We start from the raw sequence: 22,366 nt of genomic DNA on the forward strand, positions 1-22,366 counted from the left end.
ATTCATTGCTAAATTCATCAAAGGATAACCAGTTCTTTGTGAAACGCAGTACCTATTTAAGGCAAGTGACCCTTGTCAGTCCATACTAATTCTAGTAAGATCAACCGCCAGGCATTATTATTATTATTGTTATTATTATCATTATTATCACTTGCTAAGCTACAATCCTAGTTGGAAAAGCAAGATGCTACAAGCCCAGGGGCTCCAACAGGGAAAAAAGCCAGTGAGGAAAGGAAACAAGGAAAATCGAATATTTTAAGAACAGTAACAACATTAAAATAAATATATATAAAACTATAAAAACTTTAACCAAAACAAGAGGAAGAGAAATAAGATAGAATAGTGTGCCCGAGTGTACCCTCAAACAAGAGAACTTTAACCCAAGACAGTGGAGACCATGGTACAGAAACTATGGCACTACCAAAGACAAGAGAACATTGGTTTGATTTTGGAGTGTCCTTCTCCTAGAAAAGCTGCCCAGTCTCTTCCACCCTTAACAAGAGGAAAGTAGAAGCCGAAGAGGAAATTTTTCTTTCTCCTTAAACTCAATCCGTCACCCTGCTGCCAGTGACTTCTTTGAGATTTAGGAAGGCATTTCCTCCATACCCAAAGTTCCCGTTACTCCACTAGGTTGTTCATCCACTTATATAGCCGTTGGCAAACATGGATTGCTAAGATATACCGCCTAAAGCAAGACCGTTAACAGACAAATACGAATTTACTAACATACTAGATCGTTTCCACAATTTAATATGTGACATGATCATTTCAGAGTATTGGATCCTTCTCTCTGGTTACGGTTCATTTTCCCTTAGCCTACACATACACTGAATAGTGTGGCCTATTCTTTACATATTCTTCTCTGTCCTTTTACACGTGACAACACCGAGATTACCAAACAATTCTTCTTCTCTCAAGGGGTCAACTACTGCACTGTAATTGTTCAGTGGCCACATTCCTCTTGGTAAGGGTAGAAGAGACTCTTTACCTTTGGTAAGCAGCTCCAAAATCAAACCATTATTCTCTAGGCTTGGGTAGTACCATAGCCTCTGTACCATGGTCTTACACTGTCTTGGATTAGAGTTCACTTGCTTGAGGGCACACTCGGGCACATTATTCTATCTTATTTCTCTTCCACTTGTTCTGTGAAAGTTTCTATAGTTTATATAGGAAATATTTATTCTAATGTTACTGTTCTTAAAATATTTCATTTTTCCTATTTTCTTTCCTCACTGGGCTATTTTCCCTGTTGGAGCCCCTGCAGCCTGCTTTTCCAATTAGGGTTTCAGCATAGCAAGTAATAATAATAATAATAATAATAATAATAATAATAATAATAATAATAATAATAATAATAATGAATTGACAGTTGACATTTTCTAAGACGGAATGCACTTAATTCCTCGTTTACATCCTCAATGTATTTTTCTTATTTCCTTTAGTTGCTGTCACACTGCCTATTCTTAGTTGTTAGGTTTCCTTTATATATATATATATATATATATATATATATATATATATATATATATATATATATATATATATATATACATATATATATATATATATATACATTTGTGTGTGTGTGATAATTCTAGAGCCAACCCTCAATATTTTCCTTTATTAAGAAATGCCGCAAATACCCTTTAGTATAGAATTCACTCTGCCACGGGATCACGGACCCATAGGAAATAAGGGTAGATGATTGACTTGACCACCTAACAAATTTGGTATTAGAATCAGCACAAAAGATATGTGGCAAAGTTCCTAGACAGGATCAAGAAAAACTAAAAATAAGACCAAAAACCTTATAAAGAATAGATTGGGAATGAGTATAAGATTATAGGGAGATGAAATACAAATAGCAAAGTTATCCAAAATAATAAGAAAACACAATCATACCAAAGTTGAGGAAACACTAAAGAAAGAAAGAAGCATCAAATTGATGAGAAGAAGACTTAGAACAGGCTGCCAACAGGTATTTGCTTAAAATTATCAAAATGGAAATATTGTCAATAAAAGAGATGGTGTGATAAGAATTCCAGATTATTTCTATACAATGGTATGCAATAGCGATGTAAGAAATAACTTTGCTAATAGAAATAATGAAACACCTGAGCCGGTACAAAAAGTAGCAGTAAGAGATGCGAAGAAAGCATAAAAAGGCATGAACAGAAGCAAAGCAGCAGGAGAAGATTTGGTAATAGGTGGAGGAAATTTCATATTAGTAAACTCGCGTAACTCTACACCAAATGTATGCAAGAATGCTCTATACCTACAGATTGGAAAAACTATCTTAATACTAATTCACAAAAAAAAAGGGAGACACAAAAGAGCTGAAAAATTACCGCTCAATAAGTTTACTCTCATTAATATATAAAATATTTACAAAGATCACATTAGGCCGAATAGAAAGGCAGCTAGACTTCAATCAACCTAGAGAGCAGGCAGGCTTTAGAAGCGGATATTCACCAACTGACTATATATATATATATATATATATATATATATATATATATATATATATATATATATATATATATATATATATATATATGTGTGTGTGTGTGTGTGTGTGTGTGTGTGTGTGTTCTAATTCATGTATGTAGATGTGTCTTGTACGTCAAGGTAAATGAACTCTTTAATTATGAGTATTCCACACAAAAACCTATATCTCAGCATGTTATTGTACAAGATTGCATTTTGGGAGTTAAGTTGCCTTTGGCCGCTTGAGTTGACAAGTCCCTTACCTGAGAGGGTAGCTGTGTACGTGTACTTACGAACCAACCTTTTGTAATAAATGAAGAAAACCCATATTCTGACGTCTCATTATCCGTCAAGCATTGGTCACATATAATTACTCAGCTAATGGAAAAGTCAAAAGTGTTACAAACTATTATGTGTGACAGTTATAGACTAAGAGAAAGCTTTTGATTCTGTCAAAACATCAGCAGTAATGAAAGCCCTTTAAAGACAAGGAACAGATAAATCTATTGTTAGAACATTTGACAATATGTATACGGTAAGTACAGCAATTCTAAAATTAAAAAAAAAAGATAGTGAGAAAATTCCGATTGAAAAAGCAGTCAGGTAGGGAGACCCCTTCTCTCCTAAATTATTCACAGCATGCCTGGAAGGTTTTAAGAAATTGGATACTGAAAATGAAGGCATTAATATTAATGGGGAATATATTAACAACTCAAGATTTGTAAATGATAAAGTTGTTTAATGAATCTTGGGAGGAATTACAAAAGATGATGATAGATTTGAATAGACAAAGCAGAAATGTAGGACTAAAAATTAATATGAGTAAAACTATAATAATGTTCAATTAAAAATGTAGACAACAAATAAGAGTTGTGGACGAACCTCTAGAGATTGTTCATGAATACCTGTACTTTGGACAGACAATACGTGTTTCCCCAGGACACGAGACCAAAATTCAAAGATTGATAAGCACGGGAAGGAGAGCATTTGTTAAACGAAATGAGAATATGAAAATCTGAATGCCACTTTCTCTAAAAAGGGAAATATTTAATGAGATGGTCCTACCAATACTAACTTATGCATCAGAAACTTTTAATCTTACTAAAGCCATAGAACATAAGTTACTGTTGTTACAACTCAAAGAGCTATGGAAAGAATAGTGATGAGAAGAATACTGAGAGACAAAAAAATAAAAAAAAATAAAAAAAAATGAGCAGCATGGATACGAGAGCAAACTAAAGTAAACGATATTCTAATGACATGTAAGAAAAAGAAATGGACATGGGCACGATATTAAATGAGAATAACAGACAATAGATGACCATTAAGAATAATAGAATGGGTCCCTAGATATTGTAAAAGAAGAAGAAGGAAGAGAAGACGATGGATTTATGAACTAAGAAATTTTTCGGGTGTGAACTGGCACAAAAAGACTATAAACAGATGCAAGTAAGTGGAAGGTCATGTCCAATGCCTTAGTTCTGCAGTGGACTAGTAACAGCTAATGACATATATATATATATATATATATATATATATATATATATATATATATATATATATATATATATATATATATATATATATATATATATATATATATGAGAGAGAGAGAGAGAGAGAGAGAGAGAGAGAGAGAGAGAGAGAGAGAGAGAGAGAGAGAGAGAGAGAGAGAGAGTACCTTTAGTAAACATCCCGTGAAGAAGGTGAGTAAATAATTTTAATATGGACATGATTATCGTTGCTATGTTGTCATCAACGATTCCATCTAAATTAACAAGGTCGTTTATGCACAAAGCTCGTCTTCATTGAAGCATAGTTTCTTGAAAGTTAAAAATGTGAACAATTATATATCGATTTAGTTTGAATTACTGAATATGAGTATGTTAGAGTGAAATTGCCATTGCAGCTTTTGTATGGCTTCATCTTGTTTAAAAAAACTGTGAATGCAATGTAAGCATTACGCAGTGGCATGCAACGTGTTGGGGGAAAAGTGGCATCGCACTGGCAAAGAGTTGCCAGTTGTTATTTAATTGATGTGTCCTGCGACAGAAAGCAACGGCAGCAGCATTAGTGGTAACGGTCCAACGTTGCCAAGCTGTCGCTAAACTAAAGTAGCATTTGCTGGAAATTCCCTGTAAATTGTTATAGCGTAACTTCTCTCTCTCTCTCTCTCTCTCTCTCTCTCTCTCTCTCTCTCTCTCTCTCTCTCTCTCTCTCTCTCTCTCTCTCTCTCAAAATAATACGAAAATTATATCAAGCATAGTGACACTTTTTTTTACACTTGCAATAGGATAAACAATTGCATTAATTAATAATTTCATAATTGATGTATTTCTTTATTATTGTCACAGTCAAAAAGTACCAAAATTGTTATATTAATGGTATAAGATGAAATAAATGACAAATTGATTCATAATTCCCTTTATCTTACTGTGATAATTACTCCCCCCCCCCACATTTTTTCCCTGGTTAAAACTACGTGAGTGCCATGATAATGCAAATGCGGCTCTCAAAATATAGCCAGATGCGAAGCTTGAATCTCGCTTGACCTTTGGTGGCGTTGATAAAATGTTTGCATAGGCAAACTTGAAATGCAATTACTGTAGTTACTTTGCTTTAAGAAGTGTTTCTCTGCCCTATCACACAGGGGAACCCTACGCTCTAAAGGATTAGTAAGATTTGTTTATTTATATTATTAATGATCTAGGAAAGCATTGAGCCAAATTTATGAAGTGATAATACATAGCGATAATATCTATCAGTCCAATCATCCGATGTGGGTTCTTGGCTTAATTGTAATACATGCTTTGGTTCACATTTGGCAGGTCGATTAATCTCGTTTTTGTTTGAAATTTCAATATATTACTGCATCTTTAAAAGACCGTATTACTCATTTAGACATGTTAACTTTCTATTTAAATACGTTGAATAATTTGAAGTGCTTGCAAACCTTTACGTACAAATATAGAGAAGCATTTACTATGATAGCGAATCTGGAGAAAAGTAGCGCGTTTGGCGCCTGTTTTAGCGAGTTGGTATGTCTGCTGAAACAGCAACGGCTGAAGAACCTTGTGTCCTTATCTCTCGTCAGTGAAGTCTTGGCGAGTGAACTATGTAGAGTGCGCCGCATGCTCTCTGTGTCCATGCCATTCTCGTGGATTTTTTTTATGAAGTACTGCAGCTAGATGTTGATACACAGGATTACGGTTGTATTTACCATCTTTGAATCAACTGATACTTGAAGGGACAACTACTTTCGACGCCTTTGAAGTAAATAGAAAAACTGTGCCAGCAGACGACGCAGGGTGAGTAGAAATGGCAACATGAGTATTATTACACCGTCCTCTTTGTATATCTAAATCGCCGCATATTATAGTGACTTACTTATCTACTTCTTGGTATCCACACGTAAGAAAGAAAACAAAAACTATGACATATTTGATCAGCCGTGTTCCAATGCACATGACCGTCCATTATTGACTCAAGTGTAGTAACTTGCTTGGCAGGACAAAATATGCTAGTCTGGTAACTTCTAACTGCAGCTTAGAAATATAAATGGTTACTATGTCGAGTTCAGCCCTTCTTGGGGGAACCCAAGTCTTTGGCGGAACGTTTTATAATGCTCACTTTCTCCCTAGTCGGCTTCCTCCCCATTCGCTCATACGAAAGTAGAAAATGTAAACACCTATTACAGCTCCCATAGCAACGGGCAATGAAAGAAAAGAGGCCCTCAAAGTTGCCTTTTCACTCTCAGACTTCATGAATCATTTTGGCTTCATTTCCATCCCTCGGTGTTTATGTCGAATTGAATGTGAAGGGTGATTGTTGCTATTAAAAGCTGAATTACTGAATGGTTTGATAGAATCGTGGAGTTACTCTTGCTTCACCAGCTGTGCATGTGTGAACTGGATGCCAGAAGCCGCCACTAACTTGAATTCGTTTGTGATACATGGCCATAGTGTACTACATAGTATAAACCGAAAAATACAAAAGTAGATCGTTAACGAAAATATTTCCCTCGTCTGCTTGATGTTCTTGTAAGTAAAGCTTGATTAATTCATAGGTTGGAATTTTAGTTTCCCGAAGGGTTGTAAATTCTGTAGATTTTGTAGTTGCCTTTGTTATTGTTAGAAAGTAATGCTTTGTAGCACAGTTCCAAACAACCCAATTAATTAACTTTGCCTTGCGTGAGTATACGCCAATGCCATTTCGAGATTATAGTCGGAGGCGAATTAGGAAATAAGCTTAGTAAAACCATATACATTTACCGTGAAGGCGATGTTGCATAACGCGGACCCAAATCTGTTCCCCTCCCACCCTACAACCCCCCCCCCCCTCCAGTTACTTTGCAGTTCCCCATATTCCCACATTCGTGGGAGACGAGACAGACCACTTTTCTGATAATTAGTTGCTTATATCATCCACCATATAAACCAGGTAACCTAAGTAAATTTGGTGTTTGTGTTGTTACGTAGGTCTTTCTTAAGCTATGAATAGATTAAGTGCTAGATAGCCCATGTCCATGTTCTGTCTCCTCAAAGCTGCTTGATGTTACACTTAAATACATTTTTATTGTCGTGTTTGGATGTATATTTCGCATTTCATGAGTTTAAAATCCTTACACCCGTGAATAGCTAAATATATACATCCAAATACGAAAATGAAAATGTATTTTAGGGACACCTAGCACAAGCAATTCACTTTTTGCCATAGAGGATCGATTAAAGCAAGGCACCATATTATCATTATCTAAGTTATAACCCTAGTTGGAAAAGCAGGATGCTATTAACCCAAGCGAGGAAAGGAAACGTAGAATATTGTGCCTGATTGTATTCCCAAGCAAGAGAACTCTAACCCAAGACAGTGGTAGGCCATGGTACACAGAGGCCATATGGCCCTACCCAATTCTGGACAATTTTTATTTTTATTTTGGAGTGTTCTACTCTTTGAAAAGCCACCTACCATCGCTAGTCTTTCTACCTTTACCAAGTGGAAAATAGCCACTGAACAAATACACGCAGTGCAGTAGTGAATCCCTTGATTGGAGAATAATTTTTCGTGTAGCTTAGGTTTGCCAGGTGTATGGGGAAGAGGACAATGTATAAATATTAATATTACTTGCTAAGCTACAACCCTATTTGGAAAAGCAGGATGCTATAAGCCCAGGGGCTCCAACAAGGAAAAAAATAAAATATTTTAAGAACAGTGACATTAAAATATGTATGATCTAGGCCAGACTTTGCTGTTATACGTAGGCAATAGAAAATGAGCCGTAATGAGAGAGGGGTCTACTATACACAGAGATATCCCTTTTATCTTGATTTAAATTACTTTGGGAAATCGCCCTTTCGAACTGAAATTTGTCAGTTTGAAAAGGTATCCTTCGGACAGTCTTAATTTTTTTTTTTTTATTGAAAGGTGCTGTTATCAGGAAAATATATTCTGATAAAAATAATTAACCCGACTAGATTTTTTTATAACGTTAAAAGTATCTAAGTATATTCCAAAAACAGTTTACCGTTGTTAAGGTGTTCCACGTTCAAGTTCCATTTCTTATTTTAAATGGAATGAACAATTTTATATAATAAGTATTGATGAGGTTATCCTGATGTGTGTGAATATATTAGAACCTCTTCAGCTCGCAGCCATAGATGTGGTAAAAGGTTCAGTGCATGTGTGTATTCTGAGAATTTCAAAATTTATTCTGAAACTGACCTGAAAAGAATATTCATTATACCTTCTATCCATGAATAAACACGTGCGAGCAGTTATCAATACTCAAACACTTGTGGATAATCGTAAACATAAGTAAGCCGGCAGAAACGGAGTGACTGTGTCTAGGTCTGTGTATGTAAATATGATGTAGTATATCAGTTTAAGAGGAAGTGCAAACATATGTGAACATATCTTACAATAATTGTAGCTGTTTCAAACTTGAACCATATTCATCGTATCCCATCTCATGGATAACTATCAGAATGCAGATTAATCGTTTTATCATTTATCAAGACAGTTTTAACTTTCGAAACCTATAGAACGCGTTTAACTTGATACCAGCGTTACCGGTTTCCGTTTGACAACCAGAATATTGTAATGGTTGAACCAAACAGATTATTATGAACATTCAACATTATATTGTGAGAGAATGTATGCATTATTGAAAAGGTGATTATAGTCACAAAGGATTTGCTATATTTTGTTCTCAATTCCATTGGAAAATAGTCTTGAATAAGTACGATTAACATTCTATTTTTGGCTTCATTTCATTATGGAATTTCTGCTAAATATTGTGGTATCTTCAGTCGAAGTTGGTATGCACTAGTCATTAAACAAAGGTTCATATTTATTCATTTATTTTGGTGCCGCCAGACGCACTGTTTCCAACGAGAGGCCATATTTTCAAGGCCGTGTATCGTCACTACCTTATCCAGTCCAAACACGGAGTTGATTACCCGTAGGCTATCGATGTTACATGCAGGAAAACTGAAATACATATCTTTTTTAATTACGGGAATTATTACTGATATTCATCTTTAACGTATACACAGTAATTTCCGTAACAATATTCTATTTTCCACTTGACTTTGTTACGTTATTGAAGAGTGTTCTTGGCCCGTGTTTGTATTAGGCTACATAGCAATAATGTGGTATATAGATTTCCCTTGATAACCAATTGCTAATAGGGAGTGTGATAATCTCTTTGTCTCGATCATCTCTCGAAGTGTAGGCCCAGGGTTCCTGAATCCCTTAACTGGGATCTAGCTGAGAGTTAGTGCATAGGCCTAAGTGCGCGAAGTTAAACTCAGACAAAACTAAATATCTGTATTTCTAGTATGTCTATGGTATTGGATCCTCTCCACCTAGATCATTCAGTGGTCCTTTTCTTCATTCACTTTTTAGAAACATGTCTGATTTCTTTCCCAATATTGCAAATATAAAAAACCTAAATATTGAGTCTTTCAGATATTTTTTTTTTTTGCTATCTTGGGGAATGTTCTATTTATTTTATCCTGCCAATTTTTGTATATTTTTCTCATTCCTGTCTCAGCTGTTGACTCTCATCATTTGTATGGACACCAGTCTGTTTACATTGTTCAGTTAGACCCTCATGCAACTGGTTTTATATTTTTTGTGGTTACTGACCGTCATTTGTATTCAGGTCTTCTCAAACTATTGCATTCACCCGATAGAACTACTTACATATAGTCTTGTTGCCCCTTTCATTTTTAAGACCGAAGACAACACGGTATTCTAGATGTTTTATTGAGTGGGTAGAATTTCACGATTTCAAACTTAGTTTTTGTGTTGTTTTTTATTAGTTTATTCTAGACACCGAGTTTTATTGATCATCTGTAGTTTATTTAGGGCTTGTTACACTTTTTGATTATATGATTTTATTTAATTTATTCGTAGTTTATGTTGCATATTCTATTATTTTCTTCTCTTTATCATGGCGGGTAACTTTAGTAGCAGTCCTACGTTTCCTTTTGATAGCAAACACGACGCCACCAATAGCAATGATAAATTAGATCCAGAAATATATCGAAATAGGCCTAGGTCATTTAGTACTGTTTTCTTCTTCTGATTTATCTGAAAGTATATCTTAAGCATATTTTTTTTTTTACTGGATTGAAACCATTATTTTTCTTGATAAGGATAGTGTGACATTTCACGAGGGCTCATAAACTTTTATTAGATAGGTGCACTTGACAGACTGAATATTTTGTTCATTTTTTAACTTTCCTTTGATTAACTCACGCTGGACTATGGAAAATTTTACATTAAATTTTCATCCTTTATTTGACCATACTCTTGAGTGTTCAACATCAAAGTGTGAGGAATTATTTTACAAGGAATTTTAATCTTTGAAATAACCCAATTTTTAATCACCGTGTAGAATTTTGTCATAGATCATTAAAATGTTAGGTTGAAGACTTTTGTCCAGAAATTTAAAGATTTATATAATTGTTTATTATGGTGGCGTACTTGAATGATTAATTCAATTAGTAATATATAAAGTCTTTTAGATTAAAATATCAACCTCTATAATTTGTATATATATATATATATATATATAGGTACCATCTTACGTTTTATATATTCATATTAAGCTTTTGAAATGTTCTACATGGTCTAGTCTCGGAATTAATGCTTCACATGTTTGAAGTTAGACCAACCATGAGTCCTTGTTCAAAAATGTTCAGATGGCATGGTCAGACCTCTGACCAACCATGAGAGGAAGTGAGACTAGGATGGACATGAACTTGACGATAGTGTATGAAATGCCGTTGCGTCCTGTTGCGGTAGAAACGCTGGCAACATAAGTACGAGTCACCGTACATTTGAACCAAGTTGCGACTTTAATGTATTACGCGGGACCTCCTTGCAGGCTGTTCCCCACGCGGGGGGTGGCGGGGTGACGTTGCCTGGGGGGGGGGGGGGGTAAGTGGGAGGTGTTTGTATCTGTTTGATTTCCGCTTCGCCTTATTTTAGATACGTAGTGTGATACGGCTATCTTTGTTAAGGTTTGAAATCGGTGTGGCATTATTGTAGTATGCAGCATCGAAATTTCCTTATATATATATATATATATATACACACACACACACACACACACACACAAATCATCGTCAGCCCTTTCTTGTCCACTAGTGAACAGAAGCCTCAGACTTGTCTTGTCTACTCGCGTCTGTTTATGGTCTTTCTATGGCAATTTATACCCGCAACTTTTATTAGTGCATCAATCCACCCTCTTTCTCTTCCTTTCCCTGTTTCTTTAAAATCTCTAGGGAACCATTCGGTTATTCTTAATGTCCATCTAATATTAGAGAGAGAGAGAGAGAGAGAGAGAGAGAGAGAGAGAGAGAGAGATCTTGGTTCCATTTATTTGCATTCTATTGATAGTAGGCTAATTAGTATTGCAAGCCGTTTTTTTGTGTGTGTGTGAGAGAGAGAGAGAGAGAGAGAGAGAGAGAGAAGAGCTCTGTTGAATGCATATTCAAGAACTTAGTTGCCTTTGATATTTTACCGAATTGAGAGAGATTAATTTGCATTCCACGAAGGTCTTTTATAACATTTAATCTATTGACGATTTGTACGAGACCCCAGGAATGAACCAACCCTTTTTTTACTTGGCACCGTGATTTGCCAACCCTCCGGTAGATTGTGCAGCTTTACATATTATTTAAAGCGAAGAGGCTCCAAGTCACGGCTAGGATTACTGTTTATAAAAGTTGACCATCACCAAGCTAAGCTATATGATAGTACGCTATCCTGGGGATTTGCTTTTGTTGGTTCTTCATTCTATTTCCTTTTTATTATTGTAACTAATATTATTATTATTATTATAATTATTATTACTTTCGTTACTATTATTACTTTCATTACTATTATTACTTTTATTTCTATTATCACCTCTATTGTTATTACTAACTAAGCTACAACCTTAGTTGGAAAAACAGTGTGCTATAAATCCTAGGGGTCCAACCTCTGAAATATAACCCAGTGAGGAAAGGAAACAAGGAAATAAATAAACTACAAGAGAATAAATGAACGAATTTTTTTTTATATTATGAACATTTTATAGACGGGGAATGGTTAGGGATACTCAGAAAGGTGGAATGAATTTGCCTGTATACAGATAAAGAAGGATTGCGTCATGTCACGTAGATGGACTGATGATTGGATTGTTTCGCTTGTCATGGGGGGGGGGGGGGACGGAGTCGCCTGCATAGATATAGAAGGAATTGAAACCACCGCTGAGAAATGTATATGAAAAGAATCGAGTCATTTGTATGGAGTGGATTAATTTCTCTGCTTAGAGATAGTATGAATGCATACTGTATGTCATCCTACAGATGAAAGGGATTTATTTGTGTGCCTATAGATGGAATGGTTACTTAAAGATTGTTAATTTATATTGTCTGGATATGGAAAGGATTGAATTATCAGTTGGTTAAGATATGAGAGAAATTGGCATCTCTAGCTTGAAATGAAAGGAGACAATTTATCTGCTTAGCCACAGAGAGAGAGAGAGAGAGGAGAAGAGAGAGAGAGAGAGAGAGGATTGTCAACCTTAGGATTATTGCAATTTATTCGTCTGCTTAGAGTTTGATATAATTGGTTCATGTGGCTTAAAATAAATAAAGTATTGATTCGTTGCTTAGATATTGAAAGGGATTGGCTGAACTCCTTAAGGCTGAAAGAGATCCACTTAGATATCTAGGGATGGAAGAGATTTATTTGTATGTTTTGAAAGGGGAAGCGTTTCCTGCTTGCCTAAGGATAAAAAACTTATGATTCATCTGTCTATATTTAGAACGAATCTGTTTATGTTAAAGTTAGCCACAATTTTCTTATGTAAATTTGGAGGGGGATTAGTTCGACTCTCTTTTGAGATAGGAAGCACCAATTCCTTTCTGGGGCATGGAAAGAGTCTGGCCTTGTTAGGATGAAAGGGATGGTTTTACTTTAGTTAGGATTGGAAGGAATTTGTCCACCTAAATATAGGACTTATTTTTGTAATTTATTGTTTAACCTATAACTTTTTTTCCGTACGTCACTGCTTTTTCCTATTGGGTCCCTATGTGTTTAAAGGCAGGCCATGAATGGCAGAGGCAAGGGACAGTGACACCTCCTTATCAAGCAGGACAATGCCTCAGAGTTCGACTATATTTACATATGATCATGATCAGCGTCCAAGCCCCTCTCCACCTAAGATACGACCAAGGATGGCCAGGCAATAGCTGCTGCTGGCTCAGCAGATAGAGCTATAGGCTCTTCCAAACCCTTATCCTTAGCTTACAAGGATGGTGAGGTTGCAGCAACCAAAGGAACAAACGAGTTTGGGCGGGACTCGAACTCTAGTCTGGCAATCACCAGGCAAGGACGTTACCTCCCAAAAGATAAGAAGAGATTGGTTTTTCTGCCAAGAAATTTTTATTGCCTAAACATCGAATGCATCTATTATTCTTCCTTAAGACGGCAAAACCGGATTTATTTCCTTAGGCACGGAGGGGGGTCCTTGACTTAAAAGTTTTATGTTGAAGGAATTTAGAATTGATGTATAAAGCCTTCTATTTTTGGCATTTTACAGAGAGAGAGAGAGAGAGAGAGAGAGAGAGAGAGAGAGAGAGAGAGCTCCTGGAGTTTGTGTAAGTGGCTGTAATCATCAATAATTTGAAGGAAGCTTTGAAATTATGCCATAATTAGGCTAGACTTGAATGGTATAAAATACAAATATATGATAGTATAAGAAGTTTTATATGTAAAAGTAAACAAGTCCCATGCAGTACAACCCGGAACGTACTCTGCTATATGAAATAGATAAGATAACAATTGTATAGTGAGTTCTGATAATGCTGCAGACGTTTAAGAATAGAATGGATAGGGAAGATAGAGACTCTTTATCTATGGCAAGCAGTTCTTCTAGAATCTATAAGGACGACACTCCAAAATCAAACCATTGTTCTCTAGTCTTGGGTAGTGCCACAGCCTCTGTACCATGGTCTTCCATTGTCTTGGGTTACAGTTCTCTTGCTTGAGGGTACACTCGGGTACTATTCCATCTTATTTCTCTTCCTCTGTTTTGTTAAAGTTTTTATAGTTTATATAGGAGATATTTATTCTAATGTTACTGTTCTTAAAATATTTATTTTTCCTTGTTACCTTTCCTCACTGGGCTATTTTCCCTGTTGGAGCTCCTGGGCTTTAGCATCCTGCTTTTCAAACTAAGGTTGTAGCTTAGCAAGTAATAATAAAAATAATAATGATAATAATATTATGGTAAAGATGGCACTTATGGGTATTTTATCACGGTGATGTATACAACTCGGTCAGGGATAAAGTTTGAAGCATAATTTACACAATTATGATTAAAGAGTTCTGGAATACTAACTGTGGGTTGACACGTGCTTTGAGCGCAAATTTTTTTTTGTTATATCGGCCAGGTTTGATACAGAAGATTAGGAATGTTGAACCATTCTGGTGGTAGCATTTGGTAAGTGACGTCTCTCTCTCTCTCTCTCTCTCTCTCTCTCTTCTCTCTCTCTCTCTCTCTCTCTCTCTCTCTCATATGCATACACTATGTAATGTACACTATCGAGATTGAACAAGTCTCGATCTCCCGTCCAACAGATTGCTAGTCAGGGGCGTTTCATTTATATATATATATATATATATATATATATATATATATATATATATAGTATATATATATATATATATATATATATATATATATATATATATATATATGTGTGTGTGTGTGTGTGTGTGTGTGTATTCTGATTCCTTGCATGGATACCTCATTCTTCTTGCGCATCGCTTTTCATAGTGCGTGTATTGTGTGAACAGCACTCGTATACATTGCATTGTTTATATTTTTTATCATAATTGTGTTTTTGTTCTAAGTTCCGGTTGCCCTGGTATTTGTATATTAAAAACTGGACATTTACCAGACAATTTGAGATTAATTATTCTTTGTATTCAGAGTTTAATGCTTATGCATGTTATTAATCCATACTGACAAAATACTGTATTACTTACCAAACATTTGTTAGTAAACAAACAGTCACTGAATTCTACAACGTTTTGAAAAGACCTTCCAAAAGTAATTCATATATACGGGAAAGGAAATCGTAGTTACAGTTGTATTGACGAATCAAGTATTTTATATAGAATAAGCATTAAGAGAACCCTTTCTCTCCCTGGCGGCAACCCTCCACATTCAATGAACATCCTGGTACATAATTTACAATAGGGACACAGTGTTATTTGATGGAACCTGTCTAGCCTATATTAGTTTATTGTTTTAGACCACCAACTTGAGGTAGATATGGCTTTTTGTTTTATATATATATATATATATATATATATATGTGTGTGTGTGTGTGTGTGTGTGTGTGTGTGTGTGTGTGTGTGTGTGCGCGCGCGTGTATGTATTATATATATAATATGAATATATATATATATATATATATATATATATATATATATATATATATATATATATATATATATATATATATATATATATACATAGATATATATATATATATATATATATATATATATATATATATATATATATATATATATATATATATATATATATATAGAGAGAGAGAGAGAGAGAGAGAGAGAGAGAGAGAGAGAGAGAGAGAGAGAGAGAGAGAGAGAGGCATGCATGCATGCATAGCCTATATATGCATATCATTTTTCACAAAGTTAAAAAACTTGTTTTACTTTTGATTTAATATTAATGTATAATAATAGTTAGCAATAAAACGGCTCCAGTACTTGTGAGTTAAAGATAATAATGATAATAATAACCACAAATCCTCGTGCGCTGGCATCGATCCTCAACTTGTGTCCTTATTATCTCATGGAGAGAGAGAGAGAGAGAGAGAGAGAGAGAGAGAGAGAGAGAGAGAGAGAGAGAGAGAGAGAGGTTGTGTATAAACAAACTAACGAAATATTGAAAAACTGTAGCGTTTGCGATGCTGTGCGAAATGTGTCGTGGATTAAATCAATCCGGTGGCCTGTCTCGTAGGACGGCTGCTACTGTCTCCATCCTGAACAAGTAAACGTTTGCACTCTGCAAGACATTGCTCGAGTACTTTCGGGCGCGTCTGTCGATGCAAAAACTCTCCCTCCCCTCCTGGTGGATTGTCGGCATCGCCAGGCACCAACCCATCTACCATTCATCCCCCCCCCCTCCCCCACTCCCCCTTCACTGGCAGACGTAGGATTTGCTGCAGGCACTGTGACTCAGCTAGCAGTGTGAAAGGACGTCGTGCTACTAAGCAACTAAATGGTCTGTATCCGGTCCTTGGTTGTTGCAGACCAGACCAGAGCCGCCACAACCACTGCCGCAACTTGGAGCAGCCATGACACGTTAGAATCTGCTTGAAACTCACACTCTTAGTCTAGAGGGGGAGAACATTTATAGGCTAGTTAGGTCGGAGCTGGCCGGCAGAAAAAAAAGGAAGAAGAAAAAAAAAAGACATTAATGTTGGTTCCTCGAAGTTGGAGGTCGGGGTTTAAGAGGACGCCGGTGTTCATAGGGGCAATAAACAATATCTTGCGAAAGGTCGTGTTGGAGGTAATAAAGTTTGGGGAAGTTGAATGAAAGAGAGAGAGAGAGAGAGAGAGAGAGAGAGAGAGAGAGAGAGAGAGAGAGAGAGAGAGAGAGATCAAGTGCTCTTGGCAAGCTGCCTGGTTGAACCGTAAATGCTTGTTAGGTAACGGGAATGCTTGGGATGAGGTAGGGGCGATGTTCAGAGCCCCTTCAGGCCTTCGCGTGCTATTTAATGACTTTGACCTCATACTTTCTTCTGTAGCATTTGTAGATGTTTTGGTTTTTTTCCTCATGGTTGTAAAAGACCTCGTATAGTGTACTTGTATACAGTTGGCGTGGCTATTAAAACTGTTAAAGGAGGCCATGTTACATTACGAAATGATCTCGCTCTGTGTTCGATCTAAATTTCATAATTTAGCAATAGCTTCCTTTTAAGCTGATTTTGCTTTTTCTTGCTGAGTGTCATTTTTAAAAAAAAATTAAGTGACAATTTTATTGTTATTATTTTGTATTCAAAATGAAGATTCATTGCTTTGGAACAATCAAAAATGTCTAAAGCATACTCTGAAAATTTCACTGAATAGAACACTGATATTAGATAAAGGAAAACAATCTCTCTCTCTCTCTCTCTCTCTCTCTCTCTCTCTCTCTCTCTCTCTCTCTCTCTCTCTCTCTCTCAACGTGACACAGCCACGGCTTCAACGGCCTCTTGTTACCAAGCTCCAATCAGCCTTTCGTGGTTGTCATTATCACGCATTTTCATTTGGTTCTTTTCTGTATTTGATATTTTTTATCGTAACAAAACAATTTTCAAATTTTCGTTGATGTATTACAAGTATGTTTAAAGTTCTAGATTTTTCTTTCTGAAGGGCATTATCTCATTTTCTTGCTAAATATTCTACCCATTTTTACTGCTAAATATGCTGATTAATAAAATTGGCCAAGGTATTGGAAGCAGATGTGCTATATCTTTGACATTTAATATCGAGGAAGTGGTTGGTAATTGGCATTAATTATAATTGCAAAGGAATGTATAAATGTTTTTAAATTGGAAACTGTAAAATGATACTTTCACATGATTAGAGTGGAGAAAATGACCATGTAGTTTAACTGTGTATCTAGTAATTGGTGGAAATGCTGCGTGTGGTGGGGTAAGGTCGCCCGTTATGTAATTAGCCAACATGAAATTTCAGATTGGAATATGTTTTAATCGGTATATAGAAATGCCTATTTGACCAGATTAGTTGCATTTACCTGTAATCGTTACTCTTTGGCTGGGATGTAGTCATCTTGGCAAATTTTCCTGCAAGGAAGTTTCAGTTATCTTTATTAATTGAAATTGTCTATGGTACCTCATTAGCTTCGCTTTAATTATCATTTATGTGCCATACCGCTGAATATGCTTCTTTTTGTATTTCCCTGTAATGGTGACCTCGGATTATTATTATTATTATTTTTACTAAGTAGCTAAGCTACAACCCTAGTTGGAAAGCAGGATGCTACAAGACCTGGGTTTCTTGCTGGAAAAAAATAGCCCAGTGAGGAAAGGAAATAGATACACTGCATGAGAAGTAATGAATAATTGTTATAAATATTTTGAAGATCTGTCTTATATAAACTCTGTCGTTCTGTTCAACATAAAATATTCGTAGCAAGTTTGAACTTCTAAAGAATTTTGTTTTCTACCTGTCTTCTCATGCTCTTGTCGTAACCTTATACACTGTTAAAATACCCCAAAAAACATTTAACATGAAGTGACTTCATATGATTAACGTATGTACGCCTATGACATCATGTAATTTAAGTATCTATTCAACCCGTGTAAGTTGTTTTTGCGTATTTTCTTCACTCAGGGGTTTAATTACTGCACTTTAATTGTTCAGTGTCTGCTTTCCACTTGGTAAGAGTAGATGAGACTCTTTAGCTACGGTAAGCAGGTCTTCTCGGAAGAGGACACTCCAAAATCAAACCATTGTTCTCTAGTCTTGGTTAGTGCCATAGCCTCTGTACTATGTTCTTTCACTGTCTTGGGTTAGAGTTCTCTTGCTTGAAGGTTTAAAGGCCGCTCATGAATGTCAGAGGTAAGGGAGAGTGATATTGCCCTATCAAGTAGGACAATATCAGCGCCCAAGCTCCATCTTCACCCAAGCTAGGACCAAGGAGGGCCAGGCAATGGCTCAGCAGATAGACCTATAGGCTCTCCCAAACCTGCCATCCTTAACTCACAAGGATGGTGAGGTTGCAACGACCAAAGAAACTAATGAGTTTGAGCAGGAGTTGAACCACAGTCTGCCGTTCACTAGTTAGGGACGTTACCACATCGGCCACCACAACCCACAGACTTTTCCTCACTTGGCTATTTCCCCGCTTTGAATCCTTGGCATTATAGCATCTTGCTTTTCTAACTAGGGTTGTTGCTCAGCAAGTAATAATAATAATGATAATAATAATAATAATGATAATATCTTCGGCGTCAATGACCTTAGATATCAGGATGCCAGAAAATCTTAAATCTATCAATCAATTAATAATAATATTACCCAACATTATTAGTCAAGCTTACAGTTTCGGGTTTTCTCGTCGCTTCTATTTTGGGCAAGTAGCGTGTGAATGCCACAGGACTGTCTCTGCCCTATAAACTTGTCGAATGTCTGTAGTCTTCCTTCTTCTGGCTTGCGTTACCTCTCTCTCTCTCTCTCTCTCCTCTCTCTCTCTCTCTCTCTCTCTCTCTCTCTCTCTCTATCTCTCTCTCTCTCTTAACAAGGCTTCTAGCGTCTTCAATAAGGACTAGCCTGGAAACAGCTTTTTTTTTTTCTTTTTTTTCTGCTGAACCTTGAACAGCGTCCAAGTATCATTAAGACTTACTTTTTTTTTAAATGATTGTAATTCATTTTTCCAATTTCTGATCATGGGGTTTTGAAGATAACAAGCAACACATAGGCTATTATGAAAGTATTTTATTAGTTCAGAGTGGCGTTGCATTTGATACAGACGGCCAGCTTATCATATCGGAAAATTGAGGTCGTCTTGAGTTAGATGTTCGTTCTTAATCTTATCCAGATAAGATATGTGCTATGTTCTTTTTTTCTTTTTCGTTAAGTGCAAGTAAATATAGTATATATCTTTTTAATTATGATTATCTAGTTATAGATATTTATTTTGTATGAACAGTAGGTGTAGTCAAATAAATTACTGTCTCTTGTTTCCAATGGTTTAAAGATTTAAAGGCCGCTCATGAATGGCAGAGGCAAGGGACAGTGACATTGCCCTATCAAGACAATGCCCTAGAGACTGACCCATATATACATATGATCAGCGCCCAGGCCCCTCTTGATCCAAGCTAGGACCAAGGAGGGCCAGACAATGGCTGCTGATAACTTAGCAGATAGACCTAAAGGCTCCCTCAAAAACCCATATCCTTTGCTTAAAAGGATGGTGAGGTTGCAGCGACCAAAGAAACTAAGGAGTTTGTGCCGGACTCCAACCCTAGTCTGGCAGTCACCAGTCAGGGACTTTACCACTTCGGCCACCATATTTTGTCTGTTTATTAATAAGATAAACTTCTTTAATCTTTAATGTTTTTCAATTCTATCGAGTGCACTGGAGCAACTATTTTAATATTGTTGTGCCTAACGTCAAAAGTATATAAATCTTGAGATGGAAACCAGAAGTTCAAATTTGCAGCGAATGTTTCTATGTTGAACAGGCTGAGCTAAGTCTCTCTTCATAGTTTAAATATGACAGCTCTATTTTAACGTTTTTACTGATATTGATATATTTTATATTCATTATTCATAACTTCTCATATAGTTTATTTCATGATTTTCTCCCCACCTGGGCTATTTTTACCTGTTGGAGCCCTTGATCTTAAAATTGAAACTTTCCAATAAATATAAAAAAAACTCAGGTTTGTGAGATCTTGAAAGATTTTACATCAGAAGTTTCGTTGAATTCACCACTGGCAGCGTAAGGGTTAAGGAAAAAATCATCTTTTCACATCGATGCTGTTATTTCTTTCATTGAGCTGATTGCGGCCACTTCACTGTGGGAAAGTAAACCCAGTTTTCTGAAAGGCTGCTTTCAGGAGTTTTTAGTTCACTCTATTGTGTCGATGTGTGCTGACTGCACCTGAACTACAATACTGAATTGGATAATATTGTCGTGAAGTTTGCTCAGGGAAAGTCTACGACTGAAGGAAAGAAGTTATTCTTTGCTCTGAAAGGTAAAGAATACAAAGAAAAGGAAAACAATATTTATCTTATGAGATAATTGCGTCAATCATTTCCTTGTCTAATATACAGTATATTATTCTACTCCACGATAACATTAGCTAATGTGAAGTATTCAAACAAGTGTTTTAGGCAATTAGTTCGTCGCCTTTTTGTAATTACCATTTTATTTAACCAGTGACCTTCTCAAGATTTATGCCATATTGTTGCACTAGAAAGTTGGCTGTAAATTTCTGTAAAAAATGACCCCCCCCCTCACTTTATTGTAGCTCGATTATGGCCACTTCGCGACCTTAACATACTCCGGTTCGCGTGATAAGGTTACATATGGCAAACAGATGGATGCCACACCTGTCATTTATCAAGACACTCCTGTCTACCTCCGACCAATGCGGTTCTTTTCCGACGATTACCATCTCGTTATCACGTGGTTGGACAAGTTCGCTGAGTCACGTTTTTTTTTTTTTTTTTTTTTTTTTTTTGTGGGAATCTCACGAAGGCTTTGTGTCTGAACAAGCATTGGAAAAATACGCGCATTTGCACTGGCTCGCAGGGGTGTCTTAGCTCGGAAAAGTTTTCTACTAGCTGATTGGTTAGAATTGTTTTGTCCAACCAATCAGCTAGCAGTAAACTTTTTCGAACTAAATGGGCACCCCTGCGAGTCTGTGCAAATGCTCCTCATTAAAAAAAAAATGAGTATATGTGTGAGAGGGCCCGAGGTTAATAAACTAGGGAAGTACTGAAAGCAACAATGCAGTGGATGGTGGGGGAGGGTTACACTTACGTTATTTCCGAAGGAGCACTGTAGGCACTACTACCTACTTTGTAGGTAGTAGGTTGGCCAGGGCACCAGCGACCCGTTGAGATACTACCGCGAGAGAGTTATGGGGTCCTTTGACTGGCCAGACAGTACTACATTGGATCCTTCTCTCTGGTTACGATTCATTTCCCTTTGCCTACACATACACCGAATAGTCTGGAATATTCTCTGCAGATTCTCCTCTGTCCTCATACACCTGACAACACTAAGCTTACCAAACAATTCTTCTTTACCGAAGTGGTTAACTACTGCACCGTAATTGTTCAGTGGCCACTTTCCTCTTGGTAAGGGTAGAAGAGACACTTTAGCTAGGGTAAGCAGCTCTTCTAGTAGAAGGACACTCCAAAATCAAACCATTGTTCTCTAGTCTTGGGTAGTGCCATAGCCTCTGTACCGTGGTCTTCCACTATCTTGGGTTAGAGTTCTCTTGTTTGTATCTAATTTCTCTTCCTCGTGTTTTGTTAAAGTTATTATAGTTTATATAGGAGACACTTATTTTAATATTCTTAAAATATTTATTTTTTCCTTGTTTCCTTTCCTTACTGGGCTTATAGCAGTCTGCTTTTCCAACTAGGGTTGTAGCTTAGCAATTAATAATAATAATAATAATAATAATAATAATAGGTCATTGTTCTTTTCCTTCAGACCCTAAGTGTATCCAATTTTTAACTGTTTACTCTTCCTCCTTTCTCATTTCATTCCTTTCGTGATGCTGACCAACCTTCTTTAACTTTGTGCCAAATGGCC

General features: G+C 36.3%; 1 protein-coding gene across 2 annotated transcripts in view; it reads left to right on the top strand.

Moving 5' to 3' along the window:
* The first annotated feature begins 5,595 nt into the window (after positions 1-5,595).
* LOC137630632 (uncharacterized) overlaps positions 5,596-22,366 on the top strand; it is a 274,623-nt gene continuing 257,852 nt past the window's right edge. For both annotated transcript variants that reach the window (XM_068362240.1, XM_068362238.1), the window contains exon 1: positions 5,596-5,795. The gene's annotated coding sequence lies outside the window, so the exon portion shown is untranslated. The remainder of the gene's footprint in view (positions 5,796-22,366) is intronic.

Source organism: Palaemon carinicauda, chromosome 38 (assembly GCF_036898095.1).
Source record: "Palaemon carinicauda isolate YSFRI2023 chromosome 38, ASM3689809v2, whole genome shotgun sequence".
In the NCBI taxonomy this organism is placed as follows: Eukaryota; Metazoa; Arthropoda; class Malacostraca; order Decapoda; family Palaemonidae; genus Palaemon; species Palaemon carinicauda.